We start from the raw sequence: 26730 nt of genomic DNA on the forward strand, positions 1-26730 counted from the left end.
GTGTCTGACTGTTGATATCTAGGTCATGTTCTCATGGTTATGGGATCAAGATCAACAACAGGCTCCATGCTGATCATGAAGCCTTCTTAAGATTCTCTCTCCCTCTCTGCCCCTTCCTCCCACCCTCATGTGGTCTCCTCTCTCTCTCTCTCTCTCTCTCTCTCAAAATAAATAAATAAACCTTTGAAAAAGAAATTTAAAATTAATACTATCACTATACACTAGAAATCATGCATCAATTTATGAACAGTTCACAGAAGTTTAAACTTATAAAAGAAATATGCATTTAAAATAGTTGAATAATAACAAGAGACTTGAATAGTATTATAACATTTAGAGACTTTGAAACATGCATAAGGAAATTCACATATTCCTCTACTGCTTGTGGAATCCACTGAAATTCATATTAACATAAGAATTGGTAAACAAGTCATGGTAGAAATTAATAAAACAAAATATAATTCCACAATTTATGTGAATGATGTGCAACTGCATCACTGCATGTATCTACAATATTAACCATTGTTTCTCTAAGTTAGAATTTCTTAATAAGGTGCATGACATAGGGGCACCTGGGTGGCTCAGTTGGTTAAGTGCTGGACTTCAGCTCAGGTCATCATCTCATAGTTCATGGGTTCAAGCCCCACATCAAGCTCTGTGCTGAAAGCTCAGGCCTGGAGGTTGTTTCAGATTCTGTGTCTCCCTCTCTCTCTGACCCTCCCTCCCTGCCACTTTCTCTCTGCTCTCTCTCTCTCTCTCTCTCTGTCAAAAATAAATAAACATTAAAAACATTAAGATCAATGATATATGTTTAAAGTATTGTTTCAAGTGATAGTAACCTTTTTGGATTTATTCATTTTTAGCCAAAACTGGAACCATTCATTTTTTTCCCTTCTATAATGATTAGTGCAGGAATCTAGGCAGAATGGTTTTTAGTAAAGGAATTTTGTGGCAAACATCTAAAGATTATCTCCATCCCACAGTGTCTGCCCCAACATGATTCAGAAGTGATGAGAACACTGTTCCCACTATGAGAACATTTTTTTTACAGGAAGGAAGGGAATGGATGCTGGCAGAGTGCTGTGGAGGATATGGCTGCTCCCATATGCAAAAAGTTGTTTCATGGTGACAATGGGAAAATGGAGACAGAAGAGATCTCTGGTCCAATTCCACATTTCAATTACTGGAGTGGACACCAAACTGGCCAAATAGTTTATATGTGTAGAAGATCAAGGAAACAAGAAGTCTGGGAATCATCTTTGTCATATTCCAACAAGAATGGTGAAATGGAGCTTGAATAAGAAAATCCATAGTACTTACCACACACAGGATCAACTAATACTGATTTCATGCTATTGGTTACTGCAACAACAATAGAAAGTGGGAATAACAAGGAAGGGATTAGGAAAAGCACCACCAGGCCTCATTTCTATCTGTATTTCTGTATTTCTTTTTTTGAAAAAGATCATGGGGCACCTGGGTGGTTCAGTAGGTTGGGGGTCCGACTTCAGCTCAGGTCATGATCTCACAGGTCATGAGGCCGAGCCCCACATCAGGCTCTGTGCTGACAGCTCAGAGCCTGGAGCCTGCTTTGGATTCTGTCTGTCTGTCTCTCTCTATATCTCTTAAAAATAAACATTAAAAATTTTAAAAAAGAATCATAAACAAATACCAAATTTAAGGAAGATTAACCCAGGTTATAGGTTTCTAAATGTGAATTATTTCTATTCTTATCTGTATATTTCAAATATTTCAAGCCATATTAAGCATTTTTCTTTTATTAAAGCATTCTAAATTTAAAATGTATACCTTCTGTCTATTTATCAGTTTGATAAGATGCTATAAACTTGGAGATAATTATCTAGCTGGATCTTTTGAATTCTTATAGACTATCCAGAAGAAATCCCTCTTCACAGAGGGAGAATAATCCACTATCATATCATGGACATAAAACATGACATGAAATGTGTTATCTCAACATATTTTTACTTTCTTAATGTTATAAAACACACTTTTATGGTATTTCTGAAACATATGCCAGGTTCATTACAGTGAATGCTATAGTGATCATATTCTGAAGTGAATATTTGTGCTTTTCTTTAATACTGATAAATCAGTCTAATTTTCATTTGTGAGCTTGAATGAACCCATTGTGGCTTCATGTCTTTATATTCAGACAGAAGGAGACAGTGTCATACTGTTAAAATCTTATCATATAACTGGTAACTATTATTTATCAAGCATATGCTGGCTATAGTTAACTGGTTTGGTGTACAATTCATAGAGAGGACACTTTATTGCTTATGAGACTTATTCCTCTACCAAGTATTACCATGGAAACCACACTGCTTTGTTTGAATTGTTAATAAAGGTTTCTTACTAATCTCAGAGAATTTTCCTCAATTCCCCCAATAAATCAAAGAACCAATTAACCATAATTTCTAAGGGGAAATATAAAGTTTTAACTCTTGGTAATTGGAGGCTATTTAACAAGGCTCTGTGGGTGCTTGATTTAGCCAGTCACTAAAAATTTTTCACTTCAATGCCAAAAGCCTGATATAATAAGCCCCTGAACCCTGCTCTTTCAATTAAGGCCTTTCCCTTCCATGCTTAGAGCGCATAAGTGTCTATAAATAGTGCTTTGATGTCATTGTTAGTTAATATCTCATCCCCACTAATGTAAGAGGGGGAAAAAAGTGAGTTAAAGATCATAATTTGTCTAGATTTCCAGGCAGTTGGAAGTGCCCTTAAACCTCTGTTTACCAATTTCATTGATATATTGAGTAGCAGAATACTGCACAATCTTTCTCAACACATTTTTTAAACTGTGTCTAAATAAAATCACATATATGTAACAGATTATATTATAGGCCCAACAAACCTGATATTGATTTGGAGGGCTTCTATGGCAATCTCCCAAATCTAGGAGGCCGGGGAAATACCATTATTTCTAGCCTGTTTTTGCTTCTTAATAATTTAATACGTGAAAACTTGAAGGAATGAAACAAGAATCTCTTAGACAATCTTAGTCAATCATTTATTTCAATTGCACCATGTTTGTAAAAAGAAAGGGAGAAAGAAAGAAAGGGAAGAAAAAAGAAAGAAAGAAAGAAAGAAGAGAAAGAAAGAAGAGAAAGAAAGAAGAGAAAGAAAGAAAAGAAAGAAAGGCTATCAAACCAGTGTTCTTCTGAGATCCTTTTCAACTCTTAGGTGATTTACCATATTACTGATATATTCAGTAACATTGATAGGTAGGCATTGGTAGATAGAGTGGTAAAACATTGCAGATTAATTTAAATCGTGTAATAGGAATCCAAGGACACAGAACCTTGACTTTACATTGTATATTTTTGGTTCTCCACAGCTAATCACATAAATGACTTCTCTGATAGAAATAGACACAATACTGAATGCTAGGCAAACAAGACCTGCTCCCTTATGTTTATAGCAGTGTTATTTACAACAGTCAAGACATAAAAGCAGCTTAAGTCCATTGATTAATTCATAAAGAGTAAGTGATATACACAATGGAACACAATTCTGCCATAAAAAAGGATGGAAACTTGCCATTTTCAATGACATGGATGGAATTAATTTCATGCCTATCAGTACACCAATCAGAAAAAGAAAGTTAATATATAACTTCACTTATATTTGGTATTTCAGAAACATTTCCAAGGAGCAAAGGGAATGATAGAGAGAGCCAAGTAAAGAAACAGACCTTTATTTATAGAAAACAAACTGATGGTTACTAGTGGGGAGAGGTGTGGGTGTATGGGTTAAACAAGTGTTGGGGTTTAAGGCATGCACTTGTCCTGATGTGGTGTATGGAAGTTTTGAATAACTATATTGTACACCTGAAATTAATACAACACTGTATGGTAACTAGTAGGGATTAAAATAAAAACCTCAAAAAAAAGGTCATGTCAAAAAATAGTGTTTTTTAATGTCTATTTATTTTTGAGAGACAGAAAGAGAGACAGAGTGTGAGTGAGGGAGGGGCAGAGATAGAGGAAGATACAGAAATTGAAGCAGGCTTCAGGCTCTGAGCTTTCAACACAGAGCCCAGTGCGAGGACTGAAGTCACAAACCGTGAGATTATGACCTGAGACAATGTTAACAGATTGAGCAACCCAGGCGCCCCCCCTCCAAAGTAATAAAATTTAAAAATGATTGTCATATGATGTTTTTCTTGCATTATATATTTTTTTATGTATCACATTCACTTATTTGCATAAATTAAATCATTTTTGAATCCCAGGGATGGATAACACTTTATCATGGTGTAAAATCTTTTTAATGTGCTATTGAATTCCACTTTGCTAGTATTTTATTGGGAAAAAAAAAAGTACATATATGTATTAGGGACTTTGCCTGTACTTTCTTTTCCTGTACTGTCCTTATCTGTCTTTGGTATCAGGATAATGCTGTCTTAGCAAAGTGAGTTTAGAGGTGCTCCTTCCTCTTCATTTTTCTTGAAATATTTTGAGAAGGATTGACATTAATTCTTATTTAAACATTTGGTATAATTAAGGCATGAATATGTCTTGTCCTGGACATTTTGTTGGGAGTTTTGTGATTACTGATTCAATCACCATATGCATTATTAATCTCTTCAGATTTTCTTTTTTTCATGACTTCGTAGTTTTTCTAGGAATTTATCCATATTCTTCAAGGTGGAATATTTCAGTGGACACATTATATTAGTTTTTACATTGTTTAAATGTGTTAATAATATTCTTATGCATTACTCTTTATAACTTATTTGATAGATTTCTTTCAACTATGACATAAAAATAGTTGCCTATAACTTATAATAAATGTTTATTTTTTGTTTTGAATATGTCCTTTTAATCTAAGTTGATTTTATACATTGTTTGCTGGGAATAAAGTTTATTTTTTCTTCTTATGGGTATTTTCTTCAGCATCCAATAAAGTTAAGTGCAGATATAATTGTATTCAAAAAGTTGTATCATTTGAATTGGGTTAATTATAATAAAAATTAGACACAATAATTTATAATATCTTACAACTAAATGACATTTGTTTATTTTTCATGTAGTAGTGCTGGAAAAGTGAGTAGGTACTTCTTTTTTTTTTTAGCATTTATTTATTTATTTATTTTTTTAATATATGAAGTTTATTGTCAAATTGGTTTCCATACAACACCCAGTGCTCATCCCAAAAGGTGCCCTCCTCAATACCCATCACCCACCCTCTCCTCCCTCCCACCCCCCATCAACCCTCAGTTTGTTCTCAGTTTTTAACAGTCTCTTATGCTTTGGCTCTCTCCCACTCTAACCTCTTTTTTTTTTCCTTCCCCTCCCCCATGGGTTTCTGTTAAGTTTCTCAGGATCCACATAAGAGTGAAACCATATGGTATCTGTCTTTCTCTGTATGGCTTATTTCACTTAGCATCACACTCTCCAGTTCCATCCACGTTGCTACAAAAGGCCGTATTTCATTCTTTCTCATTGCCATGTAGTATTCCATTGTGTATATAAACCACAATTTCTTTATCCATTCATCAGTTGATGGACATTTAGGCTCTTTCCATAATTTGGCTATTGTTGAGAGTGCTGCTATAAACATTGGGGTACAAGTGCCCCTATGCATCAGTACTCCAGTATCCCTTGGATAAATTCCTAGCAGTGCTATTGCTGGGTCATAGGGTAGGTCTATTTTTAATTTTCTGAGGAACCTCCACACTGCTTTCCAGAGCGGCTGCACCAATTTGCATTCCCACCAACAGTGCAAGAGGGTTTCCGTTTCTCCACATCCTCTCCAGCATCTATAGTCTCCTGATTTGTTCATTTTGGCCACTGTGACTGGCGTAAGGTGATGAGTGTGGTTTTGATTTGTATTTCCCTGATAAGGAGCGACGTTGAACATCTTTTCATGTGCCTGTTGGCCATCCGGATGTCTTCTTTAGAGAAGTGTCTTCATGTTTTCTGCCCATTTCTTCACTGGGTTATTTGTTTTTCGGGTGTGGAGTTTGGTGAGCTCTTTATAGATTTTGGATACTAGCCCTTTGTCCGATATGTCATTTGCAAATATCTTTTCCCATTCCGTTGGTTGCCTTTTAGTTTTGTTGGTTGTTCCCTTTGCTGTGCAGAAGCTTTTTATCTTCATAAGGTCCCAGTAATTCACTTTTGCTTTTAATTCCTTTGCCTTTGGGGATGTGTCGAGTAAGAGATTGCTACGGCTGAGGTCAGAGAGGTCTTTTCCTGCTTTCTCCTCTAGGGTTTTGATGGGTTCTTGTCTCACATTCAGGTCCTTTATCCATTTTGAGTTTATTTTTGTGAATGGTGTGAGAAAGTGGTCTAGTTTCAATCTTCTGCATGTTGCTGTCCAGTTCTCCCAGCACCATTGGTTAAAGAGACCGTCTTTTTTCTATTGGATGTTCATTCCTGCTTTGTCAAAGATGAGTTGGCCATATGTTTGTGGGTCTAGTTCTGAGGTTTCTATTCTATTCCATTGGTCTATGTGTCTGTTTCTGTGCCAATACCATGCTGTCTTGATGATGACAGCTTTGTAGTAGAGGCTAAAGTCTGGGATTGTGATGCCTCCTGCTTTGGTCTTCTCCTTCAAAATTACTTTGGCTATTTGGGGCCTTTTGTGGTTCCATATGAATTTTAGGATGGCTTGTTCTAGTTTCGAGAAGAATGCTGGTGCAATTTTGATTGGGATTGCATTGAATGTGTAGATAGCTTTGGGTAGTATTGACATTGTGACAATATTTATTCTTCCAATCCATGATCAGGGAATGTATTTCCATTTCTTTATATCTTCTTCAATTACCTTCATAAGCTTTCTATAGTTTTCAGCATACAGATCTTTTACATCTTTGGTTAGATTTATTCCTAGGTATTTTATGCTTCTTGGTGCAATTGTGAATGGGATCAGTTTCTTTATTTGTCTTTCTGTTGCAGGGATGCCCACTCTCACCGCTGTTGTTTAACATAGTGCTGGAAGTTCTAGTATCAGCAATCAGACAACAAAAGGAAATCAAAGGCATCAAAGTTGGCAAAGATGAAGTCAAGCTTTTGCTTTTTGCAGAAGACATGATATTATACATGGAAAATCTGATAGACTCCACCAAAAGTCTGCTAGAACTGATACATGAATTCAGCAAAGTTGCAGGATACAAAATCAATGTACAGTAGGTACTTCTTCTTAATGACATTTCAGGGACCTAAGAAGATAGAGCCTCTCCCCAGGTTTTCATGCATCAGTCTCAAATGCAACAGTTGCAAGGAGTACTATGTGGAGAGGAACACCACACAGAAGGTGTCCCCTTTCTCTCTCCCTTCTTCCTTCCTTCCTTCTTTCCTTCCTTCCTTCCTTCCTTTTTCCTCTATTCCTCCTTTTTTTTCTCTTTCTTTTCTTTGTTCTTTCTTTCTATTTATATTCTTTCTTTTTTCTGAAGTTTAGCTATATTTTAATTTTCAGCAGAAGTTTTCAAATTTAAGACAATTGTGTATAAAAAAGGAGAAACTAGCATAACCCACAAAATCTTGTTTCATATATGTCCACCCAACATAGTACACTTAAATGATATGGGGTATTTAAAGCATATCTTAGACATCTTATATATGAAATTTATAACTCTTCCTTTTTTACAAAAACATGGTACTTTATTATGATAAGAAAATTAATATTTCTATGATGTCATCTAATATCACATCCTTAATCATATTTCTCAATTGTCTTAAAAATCATGTGTTTTTCTTTTTTTTTTCTTTTTTTTTTTTTTTGGCAGTTGGCTTATTTAGATCAGGATATAAAATTCACATGTTGCAATGGTTTGTTATGCCGTTTGATTCTTCCTTAGCTTGTTTTTTTTGATATAATAATTTCCAAATTATACCATCAGTCTCAAATACATCCCTTTGACTTCCAGGAAAGGTCACTGCATTCATGTGTACATAACCTTGAAAATCAAGGAATTAACTTTCCTCCTGCCCCACCCCAGTAAAGAAGTTCTCAACCAACCTTTGGTGAGAGTCAGGATGTTTGTCCATTCCCACTGGCAAGGGTGATTCTAAGGAGGGTGTGCTTTATACACTTTTCCAGAAATGACTCATTGAATTAAGCTGCAGTCCCACACTTTTGTACATTGCTTCATGATTAGTTAACTCTCCTTATTTGTAGTCATTCCTTATGCCTCAACTCTCAGTTAAACTTATATCAGATCTTCAACTTAGATCTGCTTCTGTGGAATCCCAACTAAGACAAAGTTGACACTCTCCAGTCTAGGATAATTTTATTTATTTCTTAGAGACATATAATCCTATAGAATGCTTCATATTTGTATTTGGCTGACTACACCATTAGTGCGTTTTTCAACTTGATTTGATCTTTATACTTTCTGAATTTTTGTTATAAATATTTTTATTTCTGTTAAATAATTGGCTTGAGTAGCTTCTGATCCAAATTTGCCATCAAATGTAGTCTGAAATACATCAAATGTACTTCAGAGTCAATGCTGGGTACTTCCTATGGGATCTCATGAGGATCTGGTTTCCAATTTGCTCACTCTTACTGATACCACTTTTGATCAATGGATTAATCTATTATAACTTTGGTCAATAATTAGTAAATACCCCTCTTATAAATTCACTAATGATATGAAGAGACATAGATGGTTGTTGCCTAGATCCATGATTTAATCAATACAGCAAGATTATTTTTGCAAATATTGTAACTTTTTCTGCATTTTATAATGAAAACTTTCTCTAACAATTATTTGGTCACACTAATAAAACACATGTGGTAAAGACAAGATATGTGTCCCCCAGTAGTGAATAATACTCCTAGTTGGGGGAGGGAGGATCATTAGGAATTGTGACATTCATTAAAATTAAACCGCTATGATTATTATATTTGCATCATCATCAAATTATCCCATATTTGGCCAGTTGAATCCCTTCAAGTTGACTCCAATTTCCTGTGACCTAACTTTGTTACTCTTTGGAATTCTTTTGCTTTCTGAAAAAGGACGTGTTTTGTGGTGTTTGTGAGCAATTTCTTAAAAACAGTCGTTGACATTCCTAACAATTGCATCTACACACCACATTTTTGAAACTGGGCTCATTGTTACTGTTACTCATTGCAATGGCTTCTAAACTTCTGCAACAGAGAGTTTAAAATATGTATCATCTAGAAAAAAAAGATACATCACGGTTTTACATTGTATTTCTAATTGAAATTAAGATTCTATAATTTCAAATAAAGTATTTGATTCTCCATGTGTGGTATATTTTATCTTACCATGAAAAGTTTGCTTCTTAAAAATATTAGTGAGGCACCTGAATGCCCAGTCATTTAAGTGTCTGACTTTGGCTCAGGTCATGATCTCGTGGTTTGTGGGTTCAAGCCCCACAATGGGCTCTGTGCTGACAGTTCAGAGCCTGGAGCTCACTTCTGATTCTGTGTCTCCCTCTCCCTCTGCCCCTCCCCCACTCATGCTCTCTCTCTCTCTCTCTCTCTCTCTCTCTCTCACACACACACACAAATAAACATTAAATTTTTAAAAAATGTTAGCATTAATTGCTTTTCTTTACAGTATGAGTGGTACTACTAAAAATAAGACTACTTAATGTAATGTATATTTGTTATTATTTTGTCTTTAGAATATATTTCACTAGCCTCTGTTTAGGATACTGAATTTGCAATTCTTATTTGTATTGATTTTGCCATCAACTTTTCTATTTCAGGTAAAATATCAAATGTAAAGCCAAAAATTACAACACTTATATCAAGATATTTTCTCATAAATGGCTGCTCATTTTATGGTTATGCATTATTTTGTTATTATATTTTTAACTTATCTTTTCTCTTTATTTTGATCAATCTCAATTTTCCAACCTTTGATTTTTTGGGAACCTTCTATTGTGTGTTTTCCTTAATTGCATGTTTCTACTCTTATGCTTGCTATTCCATTCCATCTTATTCTTTTGTAGATATTTTGCTGAATTTCCCATTATGCAGATTAATATTTATCTCAGGTTTATATTACTTTCCATTTATAATATGTGTATGTAATTCTGTATAATTTCTGTTTAAATTTCCTTATTTAAATCACACACATTTTTAAAAATTATATTATTTGTTGAAGTATACCAAATACAGGAAAAATGCACACTTTAGTGATCATTTTTCATAAAATGCACACATCTATATTAAAAAAACTCACAATTTGTAAAAAGCAACAAGCATGTTTTCTAAAAATCAATAAACACCCATCCTCCTAAAAGAAACATTTTAATAAATTCCAAACAATGACAGACTCATATTGCTTATATTCAAATTTGCATTAATAGAAAGATATACCATACATCCCTTTTTTCATGGACTCCTCAGGCAAATATTTTATTTGTGATAATCATTCATGCTTTGAAATTATCAGTTTCATTATTTATATTATTTTAGAGTAGCACCTACCACTGCTCTAAATATGAGACCCACAAATGCTAGTCACAAATATAACGTTAATTATCTGTGCAACCACTTTAAATAAGAATAAAGCAATGGTAAGCGTATGTCATTTACTCCAATATATCCCAAACATTGCCATTTCAGTGCATAATTATTGCAAAGTTTTACTGAGATATTTCATATTATTTTTACATATGTAGTTTTAGTAATGTAGTGTGAATTTTACACTGGTACTATATCTCAATTATGACTGATCATATTTCAATTTCTCAATAGTTTTATGATGCTGGAGTGTGCAAAACTCTACAATGTAAAAGTTAAGGGTGCTCATTGCTCAAACTATAACACGATTTATGTATATATTTAATTTGTTTTCATCTTTAATGAGGTATAATTAATATACACAAACCTGCTAATAATTAATATATAAAATTTAGTGAATTTAGGCATATGCAAAGGGTATGTTTATTACTTGTATTCTGGGGATGGTAACACAAGTGTACATTTGATTATTGACAACATTTAGGCTTTTTACAGTTTGAAACTATCATAATAAATGATCGACATTGATATCTGTGTCTTGGTACATATCATGAACCATAAGGTTTTTATGTGTTCAAATTCAATAGATGTCAAATATATTATATTACTTTTTTATTTCTAATTTTATCAGTAGATTACTAGTGTTATCTAAACTACAGTATCTGTTAAAATATCTTAAAATACATACAGTATAATAATTGAAAACAATTCTCAGAATACAAAGAATTCCTAAAGAAGGCAGTTAACAAACTCTTTATTTATCCTGAGAATAAGGTATGAGGAGAAATAATTTTTGCATATATGAATATTTATAGTCATAGATTGTATTTAGACAAAAATAACCAAGGAATTAGGTGATTTTAAGAGAGTATAAATGAATAATTTCAAAGAAGACAATTTTAGTATTTTAGAATATAGAACCCTGAAGTAACACACCCATTAGAGGGCACCTATGGTCTTTAGTAGAATGAATATTTGCCTGTAGAAAACATTAAGCACCTCACTACACACATATAATAATGTTAGTATAAGTAAATGTGTTAATCTGAGAAATATTACATTGTTAATTATACATATATATGTCATGAAATATATGATATTTCATATATACCTATTGTGTATACATATATGTATACACATGTATATGTGTATATACATATATGTATATACATGTACATATTTGGTAAGTATTTATATTTAATAAAATTTACAGTTAAAAAGTTAGATTCTTATAACCAAAAAGTTCCATACTCTTAAACATTTTAAGTCACTGAATCAAATAATAAAAAGTATAACATTTCTTTATTGTTAGATTATTTGATGTTATTTTGAAGTGAAAGCATATCCACTTAAAAACTTTCCCTGTTGAAGTTAAGTAAATTAATCAATTCAGTATCATTAACCCAAATTCAAAGTTAAAAGTAACTTTATTACTAAAGTTTTTACATAAATAACTCTAAATTTGGGGTACCTGGTGGCTCAGTTGCTTAAGTGTGAAACTCCTGATTTCTGTTCAGGTCATGATTTTACGTTTCATGAGTTTGAGCCCAACATTGGGCTCCACACTGAGAGTGGGGATGCTGCTTGGGATGCTCTCTCTCCCCCTCTTTCTCCTCCTCTCCCTTTGAATGCTCTATTTCTTAAAAATAAATTAATAAACTTCAAAAAGAAAAATTTTAAGTTTATCGGTGTAAAGAGTACTCTTCAAATGTTTTTTGTAGAGTTTGCAATTTATATAACCCTGATGAAGAAAGTTAAATTATTCTTCATAGAAGATGTAAAATTATAAAATTTATATGATTGTATTTATAAACTTTCAGGTTTTTCTAGCCAGATCAAAAATAAATATTTCTTTTTTGGAGCTTCAAATTTAGCTGATAGTATACTTCTGATAAAATATAAGCACTGTCATTTGCTGTCTTAATTATTTATTTAAAAAATAATGTTTATTTATTTTTGAGAGACAGAGAGAGACAGATCATGAGCAGGGGAGGGTAGAGAGAGAGGGATACACAGAATCCGAAGCAGGCTCAAGGCTCTGAGCTGTCAGCACAGAGCCCGAGTTGGGGATCGAACCCATGAACTGTGAGATCATGACCTGAGATGAAGTCAGACACTCAACCGACTTAGCCACCCAGACACCCCTGTTGTCTTAATTAATTAAATGTATGCTATATATTATAATATATACTTGATTCCAAGATCTTGGATTGGAGTAAAAATACAGTAAATCTTTGTAAAACTCTTTCATGACTCAGTCATCAAACACCAACTAAAGACTCAAGATTTAATTTTTAATTTTTTTTGATCTCATGTTTTTATTTAAATTCTAGTTAGTTAACATTTATGGTAAAACTGAGTTCAAGTGATAAATTTAGTGATTCATCAATTGCATGTAACATCCAGTGCTCATCACAATTGCCCTCCTTAATAACTATCACTCATGTAACCCATCCCATGCCCACCTGCCTCCATCAACCTTCAGTTTGTTCTCTATAGTTAAGAGTCTCTTATGGTTCACTCTCTCTCTCTCTGTGTCTCTGTGTCTCTCTGTCTCTGTCTCTCTATGTCTGTCTCTCTCATTTTTTCCCTTCCTCTATGTTCATTTGTTTTGTATCTTAAATACCATATATGATTGTAATCATGGTATTTGTATTTCTCTGCCTGACTTATTTCACTTAGCATAATACACTTTATTATTTCCATGTCATTGAAAATGGCAAGTTTTCGTTATTTTTATGGATGAGTAAGTAATATCCCATTATATATACCAAATATTCATTTACCCAATATTATTTAATTATCAATTCCTATTCTGATATTAAATTAATTGAATATTAATTTTAATTCATTGGTGATGAATCATAACATTTACAAGTATAGACAATAAATTTAACACTTATATGCATAACACATAGATTATAATTCAGAAATTTGAGCATAAATATCTTAAATATGTATCACATAGAAGAATAATGGAAATAAGGAAATATTACCATGTTTTAAAATTCCAAAAAATCTAGAGTTTTTACTCTGACATGGCTCAAACAACTTTTGCTATGGTAAAAGCTTGTGTTTTTGTTTTGTTTTATTTTGTTTTGTTTTGCTTTGTATTTTTTTTAGCAAAAATTGTTTGTGAAAGAGAAAATCATCCTTGTTATAGTAATCTAAATTTGTCCACAATTTTTTAAATTAGAAAATATTTTCTTCTGCAGATTTCTTCACTGGCTTGTTTTTTGGGGTATTAAGTTTGATAATTTCTTTATAGATTTTGGATACTAACATTTTATCTGATATGTAATTCGCAAATACTTTTTTCCCATTTCATCAATTGCCTTCTAGTTTGACTGATTGCTTCCTTCCTTGTGCAGGAGATTTTCTCTTAATGAAGATCCACTAGTTAATTTTTGCTTTTATTTCCCTGCCTCCAGAGACATATCTAGTAAGAAGTTGCTGCAGCCAAAGTCCAAGAGGTTGCTGCCTTTTTTCTCCTCAATTTTGATGGTTTTCTGTCTCACATTTAGGACTTTCATCCTTTTTCTTTTAATTTATTGTATGGTGTAAGAAAGTGACCCAATTCCATTCTTCTGCATGTCAACATCCAGTTTTACCAGCACAATTTGCTTAAGACACTGTCTTTCCCATGATGGATCACTAACTTCTATCTCTGAAATGAGTAGTACACTGTGTTACCTAAGTTAAATATAAATAAATACTTTTTTAAAAAGGAAAATATTTTTGGTATTTCTGGGAGAAGTTAAAAGGGCAGAGCAACATGGATACCCCGAGCTTGTCTCATCCCTGAAATGAAGCTAGATCAGCAACAAACCATTTTGAATGCCTAGGAAATTTATCTGAGGGTTAGTACAACAATCTGCATAACTTGAGCCATGGAACTCTGCAAGTACATTGTGGGGAGGGATGAACTGGGGGAGAGAAAAGCCAAGGAGGGTAGGGAGCTGTTTTTGTGAAAAGAAGATAGAGAAAAAGAAAGAGGGAGAGTGTGGAACAATGGGATCCTGCAAGAAAAGCACTCCCCTGAAAGAATCTATAAAGAGAGATAAAGACTGAAAACACTTGCAGGGGATTAGACAAGAAATCTGTTCCCCAAAACAATTAATGAGAAAAAAGGAGAGGGTTTCTATACCACCAGAATTTTACAAACAGTGGATCCAAGAGTCTGAGGTTTCAGAGCTCAGTGCTTGGCAGTGCTCTGGTGAGGAAGTAGGGAAAATCCCCAGGAGCAGACAGTGGGGTCTGTGGAGTCCATATGCCACATGAGGAGAAGCAATCCCCCTGTGTGGAGTGCATTTGGTAGAGGCTCTACAACCTCCCCGCAGGAAAAGTTCCCAGCAGAACCCAGAAAACAGCTACATTTGCTGGTATTGGGACAAAGATGGCAGAGTGTGGTGAAACCTGGTGCCAGAAGTGTGTTGTGAGTTGCCATAATCTTTGAACCTCTGCCACTGTGTGATCACCTGGTTTTCTGGGGCAAGCCAGCACCTGGCCATTGCTCAGTGAGACCTTCCCTCAGAGAATCAGTGCAGGTCCAACCCGCAGGGGCTTCTGAAATGTGGAATTTTAAAACACAACAACATCTGATATAAAACTCTGGAGGGAGGTGCCACCTGTCAGGAGAACAGCTTGCACATGAGCAGGGTAGAGGCGGGGAGTGGAGGCCTGTGACAAAAGAGGGGCACTTGATCTCAGGCCACTGAGAGAGTGAAGTTTTTGTGCCAGAAACTAGGGAGATCGGTGAAGCCATTTCCACCTTTCCTGTGCACCCACATGTATGCACGTGCATCCCACTGATCCACCCCAATAAGCTAAGCAGCACCACTTAGTGGAGAATGGAGCTGTTACACCAAGGCGCGCCCAAATGAGCCCTCCAAGCACGTCCCGTAGAAGACCAGCACTAGCCACTCCACTTGCATAATTTAAGGACCATCAAGAACTTCATAGTTTCAGTTTTGGGGAAACTGGATGTAACTTCATTCAGATTTCATTCTGTTGGCTGGTTTATTTATTTGTTTTCCTTGCTTCTGTTTTTGCTTAAATTTTTTTTTTCTTTTCTTTTTTTTCTTTTCTTCATCTTTCTGGGATACAGAAAGAGAAAAATTTATTTTTTTACTTAATTTTTTATTCCATTTCATTTTATTTATTTCATTTATTCTATTTTATTATGTGTATATATGTTTAATGTGTAAATAATTTCTTACCTTTTTTTCCCTTTACTTTCCATTTTTTCACTATTCTATCAAGCTTCTTTCAACAAGAAGACCAAACACACCTAGGGTCTAGCTTTCTTTAGTTGATTTTATGTTTCTTTTTAATTTTTTTTAATTTTAATTTTTAATTTTATCTTTTCCTCCTCCAAAATGACAAAATGAAGAAATTCCCCCCCTTAAAAAAAAAAAATAAAACAGTAAGAAATGACACCAGGGACCTAGTCAACACAGATGTAACCAAGATGTCTGAACCAGAAATTAGAACCATGAAAATGAGAATACTATCTGGGGTTGAAAAAATAATAGAATCTTTTTTTGGGGGAAGATAATAGAAATAAAATCTAATCAGGAAGAAATAAAAAAAATACTATTACTGTGATGCAATCTTGAATAAATTCCATGACTGCAAGGGTAGATGAAGCAAATCAGCAATATACAACACAAACTTATGGAGAATAATGGAGCAGAAAAAAGAGGGAAAAAAGGCAAAAGAGCATGATATGAGACTTAGAGAACTAAGTGACTTATTGAAAAAGAATGAAAAAACATATTAAAAAGCCATAAAATACCTAGGAATAAAAGTAGCTAAAGAGATGAAAAATCTATATACTGAGAACTATAGAAATCTTATGAAAGAAATTTAAGAAGACACAGATGGAAAAACATTCCATGCTCATGAGTTGGAAGAATAAATATTGTTAAAATGTCAATATTACACAAAGCAATCTACATATTCAATGCAATCCCTGTCAAATCAACACCAGAATTCTTCACAGAGGTAAAATAAATAATCCTAAAATTTGTATGCTAGGAAAGACCTTGAATAGCCAAAACAATCCTGAAAAAGAAAAACAAAGCCGGAGACATCACAATTCTGGACTTCAAGCTGTATTACAAAGCTGTAATCATTAAGACAGTATGGCACTGGCATAAAAAGAGACACAAAGATCAATGGATCAGAATAGAGGACCCAGAAATGGACCCACAAATGTATGGCCAATTACTCTTTTACAAAGTAGGAAAGCATATCCAAAGGAGAAATGGCAGTCTCTTCAGAAAATGGTGTTGCAAAAACTGGACAGCGAAACACAGAAGAATGAACCTAGACCACTTTGCTACACCATACACAAGAATAAACTCAAAATGCATGAAACACCTAAATGTAAGACAGGAAACAATCAAAATCCCAGAAGACAAAATGAACAACAACTTATTTGACCTTGGCTGCAGCAACTTCTTGCTTGATTTGTCTCTGGAGGCAAGAGAAACAAAAACAAAAATGAACTATTGGGACCTCATCAAGATAAAGGGTTTCTTCACAGTGAATTAAATAATCACGAAACTTTAAAAGGCAACTGATGGAATGTGAGAAGGTATTTGCCAATGATAATCTTATAAAGGGTTAGTATCTAAAATCTATAAAGAACTTATAGAACTCAACGCCCAAAGAAACAAATAACCAACTGAAGAAATAGTCAAAGGCATGAACAAACACTTTTCAAAAGAAGACATCCATAGGGCCAACAGACACATCAAAAAATTCTCATCATCACCAATCGTCAGGGAAATACATCAAAACCACAATGAGATATCACCTCTTACCTGTCAGCATGGCTAAAATTATCAGGCAACAACAGATGTTGACAAGGATGGGGGGGGGGGGAAGGAACCCTTTTGCACTATTGAAGGAAGTGAAAATTGGTGCAGCCACTCTGGAAAACATATGGAGGTTCATAAAAAAAGTAAAAAATAGAACTATAATACAAATCAACAATTTCACTAAGTATCCAAAGGATATAGGGGTGCTGATCCCTAGGGGCACATGCACCACAATGTTTATAGCAGCACTGTCTACAATAGTCAAAGTATGGAAAGAGCCCAAATGTCCATTGACTAATGAATGGATAAAGAAGATTTGATATAACACACACACACACACACACACACACACACACACACACACACACATTGGAATATTACTCATCAATCAAAAAGAATGAAATCCTGTTATTTGCACCAACGTGGATGGGATTGGACTTTATTATGCAAACCAAAATAAGACAGGTAGAGAAATACAAATATACGATTTCACCCATATGGGGAATTTAAAATGCAAAACAGATGAAAATAAGGGAAGAGAAAATAATATAAAAACAGAGAGGGAGAAAAGCCATAAGAGACTCTCAAATACAGAGAACAAACTGAGGGTTGCTGGTGGGGTGTTTGGTAGGGGGCGGAGGGAAGGGCTAAATGTCTGATGGGAATTAAGGGCACTTGTTGGGACAACCACTGGGTGTTAAATGTAAATGATGAATCACTAAAATTTATTCCTGAAATCAGTATTACAGTTTATGTTAACTAACTTTGATTTAATTAAAAAAGTAAAGGAAAGAAAATTTTAAAAAGGTAAAATAATGATAAATTATAAAATAAGTATGTGAATTTAATTACTAATTATGAATCTAGGGACCACTGTAACTCATCTTGTCTACATTACATATTCAAAGAAACACATTACATAATGTTACATTGGAAAATACAAAAACAACACATTTGAAGTGATAAACATCCATTTGTGTTGATTAGATCAAAAGTGTATTTCAGTGTAATACTAAAAATGACCCTGCTGACACGCAGACTACAGTATACTAATGCATGTGTTGATGTAATTCTTAGAGTAAAATATATCCCTACCAAAACAAACATTAAATTATGCTTTTTATGTTTTTTTAATATGAAATTTATTGTCAAATTGGTTTCCATACAACACCCAATGCTCATCCCAACAGGTGCCCTCCTCAATGCGCATCACCCATCTCACTCTCCCTCCCACCAACCATCAACCCTCAGTTTATTCTCAGTTTTTAAGAGTCTATTATGGTTTGGCTCTCTCCCTCTTTAACTTTTCTTTTTTCCTTCCCCTCTCCCATGGTCTTTTGTTAACATTTTCAGGATCTACATAAGAGTGAAAACATATGGTATCTGTCTTTCACTGTATGACTTATTTCACTTAGCATAACACTCTCCAGTTCCATCCACGTTGCCACAAAAGACCATGTTTCATTTTTTCTTATTGCCAAATAGCATTCCATTGTATATAGAAACCACAACTTTTTATCCATTCATCAGTTGATGGACATTTAGGTTATTTCCATAATTTGGCTATTGTTAAAATCCTGCTATAAACTTTGGGGTACAAGTGCCCCTATATATCAGCACTCCTGTATCCCTTGGGTGAATTCCCAGCAGTGCTATTGCTGGGTCATAGAGTAGATCTATTTTTAATTTTCTTGAGGAACCTCCACACTGTTTTCCAGAGTGGCTGCACCAGTTTGCATTCCCACTAACAGTGCAAAAGGTTTCCCGTTCTCCATATCATTTCCACCATTTATAGTCTCCTAATTTGTTCATTTTAGCCACTCTGACTGGCATGAGGTGATATCTCAGTGTGGTTTTGATTTGTATTTCCCTGATGAGGTGTGACGTTGAGCATCTTTTCATGTGCCTGTTGGCAATCTGGATGTCTTTTTTAGAGAAGTGTCTATTCATGTCTTCTGCTCATTTCTTCACTGGATTATTAGTTTTTCAGGTGTTGAGTTTGGTGAGTTCTTTATAGATTTTGATACTAGCCCTTTGTCAGATATGTCATTTGCAAATATCGTTTCACATTCCATTGGTTGCCTTTTAGTTTTGTTGATTGTTTCTTTTGCAGTGCAGGAGCTTTTTATCTTGATGAGGTCCCAATAGTTCATTTTTGCTTTTCACTCCCTTGCCTTTGGAGATGTGTCAAGTAAGAAATTGCTGCGGCTGAAGTCAGGTTTTTTCTGTTTTCTCCTCTAGGGTTTTGATGGTTTCCTGTATCACATTCAGGTCCTTTATCCATTTTGAGTTTATTTTTGTGAATGGTATAAGAAAGTGGTGTAGTTTCATTCTTCGGCATGTTGCTGTCCAGTTCTCCCAGTACCATTTGTTAAAGAGACTATATTTTTTTCCATAGGATAATCTTTCCTGCTTTGTCAAAGATTAGTTGGCCATACTTTTGTGGGTCCAATTCTGGAGTCTCTATTCTATTCCAGCAGTCGATGTGTCTGTTTTAGTGCCAATACCATGCTGTCTTCATGATTACAGTTTTGTCATAGAGGCTAAAGTCTGGGATTGTGATGCCTCCCGCTTTGGTCTTCTTCAATATTACTTTGGCTATTCGGGGCCTTTTGTGGTTCCACACAAATTTTAGGATGATTTGTTCTAGCTTCGAGAAGAATGCTGGTGCAATTTTGATTGGGATTTCATTGAATGTGTAGATTGCTTTGGGTGGTATTGACATTTTACAATATTTATTCTTCCAATCCATGAGCACAGAATGTTTTTCCATTTCTTTATATCTTCTTCAATTTCCTTCATACACTTTCTATACTTTTCAGCATACAGATCTTTTACATCTTTGGTTAGGTTTATTCCTAGGCATTTAATGCTTCTTGGTGCAATTGTGAATGGGATCAGTTTCTTTCTTTGTCTTTCTATTGCTTCATTATTAGTGTATAAGAATGCAAATGATTTATGTACAATAATTTTGTATCCTGTGACTTTTCAGGATTCATGTATCAGTTCTAGCAGATATTTGTGGAATCTATTGGCTTTTCCATGTATCTGCAAAAAGTGTCATCTGCAAAAAGTGAAAGTTTGACTTAATCGTTGCCAGTTTTGATGACTTTGATTTCCTTTTGTTGTCTGATTGCGGATGCTAGAACTTCCAACACTATCTTAAACAACAGCATGAGAGTGGATATCCCTGTCATGTTCCTGATCTCAGGGAGAAAACTTTCAGTTTTTCCCCATCGAGGATGATATTAGCTGTGGGCTTTTCATAAATGGCTTTTATGATGTTTAAAAAGTTCCTTCTATCCCAACTTTCTTGAGGGTTTTTATTAAGAAACGATACTGAATTTTGTCAAATGATTTTTCTGCATCGATTGACAGGATCATAATATTCTTTTCTTTTCTTTTATCAATGTGATGTATCACATTGATTGATTTGCGAACGTTGAATCAGCCTTGCATCCCAGGAATGAATCCCACTTGATTGTGGTGAATATTTGTTTCCTATTCTGTTGAATTCGAATTGCTAATATCTTTTTGAGAATGTTTACATCCATATTCATCAAGGGTATTGGCCTGTAGTTCTCTTTTTTTGCTGGGTCTCTGTCTGGTTTGGGAATCAAAGTAATGCTGACTTCATAGAATGAGTCTGGAAGTTGTCCTTCCCTTTCTATTTTTGGAATAGCTTGAGAAGGATAGGTATTATCTCTGCTTTAAATGTCTGGTAGAATTCCCCTGGGAAGCCATCTGGTCCTGGACTCTTATTTGTTGGGAGATTTTTGATAACTGCTTCAATTTATTCTCTGGTTATGGGTCTGTTCAAGCTTTCTATTTCCTCCTGTTTCAGTGTTGTAAGTGTGTGGGTACTTAGGAATTTGTCCATTTCTTCCAGGTTTTCCAGTTTGTTGGCATATAATTTTCCATAGTATGCCCTGATTGTTGCTTGTATTTCTGAGGGATTGGTTGTAATAATGCCATTTTCATTCATGATTTTATCTATTTGGGTTCTGTCCCTTTTCCTTTTGAGAAGCCTGTCGAGCGGTTTGTCAATTTTGTTTATTTTTTCAAAAAATCAACTTTTGGTTTCATTGATCTCCTCTACTGTTTTTTTTTACATTCTATATTGTTTATTTCTGCTCTGATCTTTATTATTTCTCTTCTCCTGCTGGGTTTGGGGTGTCTTTGCTGTTGTGCTTCTATTTCCTTTAGGTGTGCTGTTAGATTTTGTATTTGGGAGTTTTCTTGTTTCTTGAGATAGGCCTGGATTGCAATGTATTTTCCTCTCAGGACTGCCTTCAGTGCATCCCAAAGCATTTGGATTGTTGTATTTTCATTTTCATTTGTTTCCATATATTTTTTGTTTCTTGTTTTATTGCCTGGTTGACCCATTCATTCTTTAGTAGGGTGTTCTTTAATCTCCATGCTTTTGGAGTTTTTCAGACTTTTTCCTGTGGTTGATTTGAAGTTTCACAGCATTGTGGCCTGAAAGTGTGCACAGTATGATCTCAATTCTTTCACATTTATGAAGGGCTGTTTTGTGGCCCAGTATGTGATGTATCTTGGAGAATATTCCATGTGCACTTGAGAAGAAAGTATATTCTGTTGCTTTGGGATGCAGAGTTTTTGCCCTTTATCTACTTCATCCATTTCCCTACCCATCTTCTCCCTGGCAGCCACCAGTTTGTTTTCTGTACTTAAGAGTCTGGTTTTTTGTTTGTTTATCTGTTTTTGTTTGTTTTTTATTGTTTTGTCTGTGTGTGTGTGTGTGTATAATTTATTGTCAAATTGTCTTACATACAACACCCAGTGCTCATCCAAACAAGTGCCCTCCTCAATGCCCATTACCCATTTTCCTTCTCTCTCACCCCCCATCCACCCTCAGTTTGTTGTCTGTATTTAAGAGTCTCTTATGGTTTGCTCCCTCCCTCTATGTTTGTAATTATTTTCTCCCCTCCCTTCCCCCATGGTCATCTGTTTGTTTCTTAAATTCCACATATGAATGAAATCATATGATATATATCATATCTCTATATATTTCTATATATCTCTATAATGTCATGTCATATCATATATCATATCTATCTACCTACTATCTATATATCACATCATATCTTCTTTATTCATTCATCTATGGATTGATACTTGGTATGTTTCCATTTCTTGGTTATTGTAAATAATGCTACAATAAACATACGAGTGCATATATCTTTTTATGTCTTTAATTTTAATTTGGGAGAGTGAGAGAGAGAGAGAGAGAGAGAGAGAGAGGCTGTAAGAAAGATGGGCAAAGGGAGAGAGGGAGAGTGACAGAAACAGAGACATACAGAGAGAGAGAAACTTAAGCAAGCTTCATGCTGAGCACAGAGCCTGACACAGGGCTCTATCCAATGACCCTGGGATCATAACCTGAGCCAAAATCAAGAGTTGGATGCTCAACAAACTAAGCCACCCAGATACCACATATATTTTGAATTACTTTTGTAAATACCAAGTAGTGGAATTACTCTCACTGTTTATTGTTTTAAAACTTGAACCTGAACCTTGTAGCAGGGATTCAGTTCTCTACATATATCCAATGACAGGGACCTAATTGAATTATGGGTGACAAATGATCCAACTTCAAATCTCCAGCAACAACTTTGGATTACTTTGGCTATTTGGTGACTTTTCTGGTTCCATAAAAAAAATAGGATTGCTTGTCTAGCTCTGTGAAGAATGCTGGGGCTATTTTGACTAGCATAACATTGAATATGTAGATTTCTTTGGGTCTTGTCGACATTTTAACAAATTTGTTCTTCTAATGTATGAGCATGGGAATCTTTTCCCACTTTGTGTCTTCTTCAATTTCTTTAATCAGCTTTCTATAGTTTTTATACTACAGATATTTAACCTCTTTGATTACTTTTATTCTAAAAGTAATAGAGGCATTTTATAGTAATAGAGGCATTTTATGCCTCTTAGTGCAATTTTAAATAGGATCAATTCCCTCATTTCTCTTTCTGTTGTTTCATTATTGGTGTATAAGAATGCAACTTATTTCTGTACATTGATTTTATTATATCCATTACTTTGCTGAATTCATATATCAGTTTAGCAGCTTTTTGGTGAAGTCTTTGCATGCAGTTTTCCATGTAGAGTATCATGTCATCTGTCGAAAGTGAAAGTTTTGCTTCCTTCTTACTGACTTGGATGCATTTTAATTCATTTTGTTGTCTGATTGTTGAGACTAGGACTTCCAACACTATGTTAAACAATAGTGATGAGAGTGGACATCCCTATTATATCCCTGGTCTCAAGGGGAAAGCACTCAGTTTTTCCCCATTGAGGATGACATTAGCTGTGGGCCTTTCATATATAGCTTTTATTATGTTAAGGTATATTCCTTCTAACTTTCTTGAGGGTTTTTATTAGGAAAGAATGCTATATTTTATCAAATGCTTTTTCTGCATCTATTTACAGGATCATATACTTTTTATCCTTTCTTTTATTAATGTGATGTATCATGTTGATTGATTTTCTAATATTGAACCAGCCCTGCAGCCCATGAATGAATCCCACTTGATCATAGCAAATAATTCTTTTAATACACTGTTGAATTTGATTTGATAGTATCTTTTTGAGATTTTTTGCATCTATGTTCATGAGAGATATTGGCCTGTAATTCTACTTTTAGTGGAGTTTTTGTCTGGTTTTGAAATCAAGATAATGGTGGCTTCATAGAATGAGTCTGGAAGCTTTCCTTCTGTTTCTATTTTTTGCTACAACTTGAGAAGAATCGGTATTAACCCTGATTTAAATGTCTGGTAGAATTCCTCTGGGAAGCTATCTGACCCAGGACTCTTAATTGTTGGGAGATTTTTGAAAATTGATTCAATTGGTCTGTTTGAATTTTCGATTTCTTCCCTTTCAAGTTTTGGTATTGTGTGGATAGTCTAGGAATTTGTCCATTTCTTCCAGATTGTCCAGTTTATTGACATATAATTTTTCATAGTATTATCTAATAGTTGTTTGTATTTCTAATAATTGTTTGTTTGGCTTTGATTGTGATTTCTCCTCTTTCATTCTTGTTTTTATCTATTTGGGTCCTCTCTCTTTTCTTCTTGAGAAGTCAGCTAGGTGTTTATAAATTTTGTTTATTCTTTCAAAAATCCAGATCTTATATTCAGTAACCTGTTCTAATTTTTTTGATTCTATATTGTTTATTTCTTATCTAATCTTTATTATTTCTCTTCTTCTGCTGGTGTTGGACTTTCTCTGCTGCTGTCCTTTATTCTTTTATGTGTGAGGTTAGGTTCTGTATTTAGAACCTTTCTTGTTTCTTGAGATAGACCTGGATTACAATGTATATTTCTCTTAGGATTGCCTTTGCTAATTCCAAAAGGATTTGTACTGTTGTATTTTTATTTTCATTTGCATCCATATATTTTTGAAGTTCTTTAATTTCTGGTTAACCCATTCATTTTTAATAGGATATTTTTAAACCTACATATATTTGGGGAATTTAAAGTTTTTTTCTGCTTAATTTTAAGTTTCATACTGTGACCTGAAAATATGCATGTATGATCTCAATCCTTTAATATTGGTTGAAGACTATTTTGTGACCCAGTATGTGATCTGTTTTGGAGATTATTCCATTTGCACTCAAGAAGAATGTGTATTTTAGGGGCCCCTGAATGGTTCAGTCAGTTATGCATCCGACTTTATCTCAGGTTATGATCTCACTGTTTGCGGGTTCAACCCCAGTGTCAGGCTCTGTGCTGACAGTTTAGAGCCTGAAGCTTGCTTGGGATTCTGTGTCTCCCTCTCTGCCTCTCCCCCACTCATGCTCTGTCTCTATTTCTCAAGAATGAATAAACATTATTCTTTTAAAAAATGTTAAAAAAAAAAAAAAGAATGTGTGTTCTACTGCCTTTGGATGAAAAGTTCTAAATATATCCGTTAAGTCCATCTGGTCCAAAGTGTCATCAAAGAGTTGTTTCCTTATTGATTTTCTGCCTTGATGATCTGCCCTTTGTTGTAAGTGGAGTATTAAATTTTTTTTTTAACGTTTACTTATTTTTGAGACAGAGAGAGAGCATGAGTGGGGGAGGGTCAGAGAGAGAGACAGGGAGACACAGAATCTGAAACAGGCTCCAGCCTCTGCACTGTCAGCACAGAGCCCCACGCGGGGCTTGAACTCACGGACCGTGAGATCATGACCTGAGCCCAAGTCAGATGCTTAAACAACTGAGCCACCCAGGCGCCCCAGTAAGTGGAGTATTAAAGTCCCCTACAATACTGGTATTATTATCTACATATTTATTTATGTATGTGATTAATTGATTTATATATTTGGAAATTCCACATTGGGGGAATAAACATTTACTCTTAGCTCTTTTTGAATGTTAGCCCCCTTAATTATGATAGGATGTCCTTCTTCATGTCTCGTTACAGTCTTTGTTTTAAAATCTTGTTTCTCTGACATCAGTATGGCTACTCTGGCTTTCTTTTGACATCCAGTAATGTGATATTTCCATCACTTCACTTTCAAACTGCAGGTGTCCTTGGGTCTAAAATGAGTCTCTTGTATGCAGCATATAGACAGATTAAAAGAAAAATCTACTCTGCTATCCTGTGTATTTTGATTGGGGCATTTAGTCCATTCAGATTCATAGTGATTATTGAAAGATATGGATTTAGTGTTATTGTGTTATCTCTAGGTTCTGTGCTTATGGTTATCTCTGGTCTTTTGTAGTCTTTGGTGCTCTCATATAGTCCCTATTAAAATCTCCTGCAGGGATAGTTTAGTGGTCATAAACCCGTTTAGTTTATGTTTGTCTAGGAAAGCCTTTATCTCTCCTTTTATTTCGAATGATAGCCTTGCTGGATAAAGGCTTCATGGCTGCATTTTTTTTTCTATTCAGCATATTGAATATTTCCTGCCACTGCTCTATGACCTGTAAGTTTCAGTGGATACATCTGTTACTAACCTCATGTGTCCACCACCCTTTTGTTCCTAGCTGCTTTGGGAATTCTCTCTTTATCTTTGTAATTTGATACTTACAGTATATGTCATGGTGTTAACCTGTTTTTGTAAATTTTGAGGGGGATTCTCTGTGCCTCCGGGACTTGGATGTCTGTTTCCTTCCCCAGATTAGGGAAGTTCTCAGCTATAATTTGTTCAAATATATTTTCTGCCCCCTTTTCTCTCTCTTCTTCTTCTGGAACTCCTATGATACAGATATTATTAGGTTTCATTGAGTCACTTAGGTCTCTAATTGTCCCCTTGTGATCTAGTAATCTCATTTCCCTCGTTTATTCAGTTTCATTATTTTCAATAATTTTATCTTCTATTTCACCCATTCTCTCCTCTGTTTCTCACATCCTTTTCACTATGTATAATTTACTTTGCATCTCATTTACCGCATTTCTTAATTCATCATGA

At 34.7% G+C, this 26730-nt stretch overlaps 1 pseudogene; it reads right to left on the reverse strand.

Annotated features, from left to right (window-relative positions):
- The window catches only part of LOC122229519, an 88371-nt pseudogene that overhangs the window by 60701 nt on the left and 940 nt on the right, over nt 1-26730 (reverse strand).

The sequence above is a fragment of the Panthera leo genome, chromosome A1 (genome assembly GCF_018350215.1).
Source record: "Panthera leo isolate Ple1 chromosome A1, P.leo_Ple1_pat1.1, whole genome shotgun sequence".
Taxonomy (NCBI): Eukaryota; Metazoa; Chordata; class Mammalia; order Carnivora; family Felidae; genus Panthera; species Panthera leo.